Consider the following 1,442-nt stretch of genomic DNA (forward strand, 5'->3'; position numbering starts at 1 on the left):
GTTTGTGGAAGAATGGGCCAAAATCACACCAGAGCAATGCATGTGACTAGTACAGTAGGCGTCTTGAAGCTGTCATTGCCAACAATGGCTTTTTTACAAAGTATTAGATAAATTTCAGTAAGTGTGTTCAATACTTTTTCCCTGTGCCATTCCACATTATTACAAATAACTTAATTTCTGGACATTTATGGTTTGCTTTCTTTGTATATATGGATCACTTGGGTTGTTACTGATATCTGGTGAAAATTTCATGTCATTAGCACCTCTAATAATATCTTTACTGAGAAAAATGTTGACGTGTTCAATACTTATTTTACCCGCTGTATGTATATATACAGTATATAGACAATACAATTAAACCACAAGGACCATGAATTGCCTAAATGCCACTGTGTTACAGAAACAAAAACAAAAAATAGTGGCTGGTAAAAAGTTTGAGTGGCTGGTACAAAACTTTTTCTACCAGCCACTGTGGCTGGTGGGGAAAATTTTTAATTTCCACCCCTGACTATAAATGTAATTTTTGTTGTCTGTCGTTTAGCTGGGATAATTTTACTTATTAAAGCTCATAATCTTACCACTTGAAACATCACTAGCCCTGAAACTGCTGGTAGACATCGCGGTTGGAATTATCAAAGGTTTTTGACACCTGAGAGACACCGTAGCAACTCATTTGCATTTGGAAGTGGGGGGGCGGGGGTGGGGGGAGGACCAGGGAGGATGATTCAACCACTCAACTACTAGATGTCGCTGTGAACAACAAATCCTACACACTGTGCCTTTAAGATCAGACTTAAACCAAGAGTTGAAGCCTGTTTAATTTAAAGAGACATCTTGTTACACAGTTCAGAAACTACAATTGAAAAGGCCTGGGGCCTCATGTATCAACGGTGCGTATGCAAAAAAAACCTTGCGTACACCATTTTCCATGCAAAATTCCAGATGTATCAAAACTCAACTGAACGTGAAAATGTGCGCAGCCCCACACCAACTCCAGGTCTGGCGTATGCACGTTTCTGTGGTTTTGGTTCCATTGGAGACACTTAGAGGTGATTCTGAGAAACTGTTCATGATGCGAAAATGATTATTGTTCACACCAGACACACATGATTAACAATTATTACATCCACAAGGACGTGCAAAGTTGTGCCAAAAACACATTTAACAGGAACTGATTCAGACTTACTGGAGTATGTATATCATAAATTGTGTAACACACAGAACATTTATTTATTAACAGATAGAATTTTCTGATGACGAGTGGCTCATCAGCCGTTTTGAGGAAAAATCATGTTTTAGTTTGGCACTGCTGCACTCTGGGAGCGCGATGCAGCGAGTAGCCGTGTGCGCCACGCGTGCACGTGCAGCAGCAGTAATTGAACTGGGGTTCCACAGGAGCTTTCCAGAGGGAGCTGGCAGACCCATCGGGAATGTATCAGTCC

Source organism: Austrofundulus limnaeus, unplaced genomic scaffold, assembly GCF_001266775.1.
Source record: "Austrofundulus limnaeus strain Quisiro unplaced genomic scaffold, Austrofundulus_limnaeus-1.0 Scaffold87, whole genome shotgun sequence".
Lineage (NCBI taxonomy): Eukaryota > Metazoa > Chordata > Actinopteri > Cyprinodontiformes > Rivulidae > Austrofundulus > Austrofundulus limnaeus.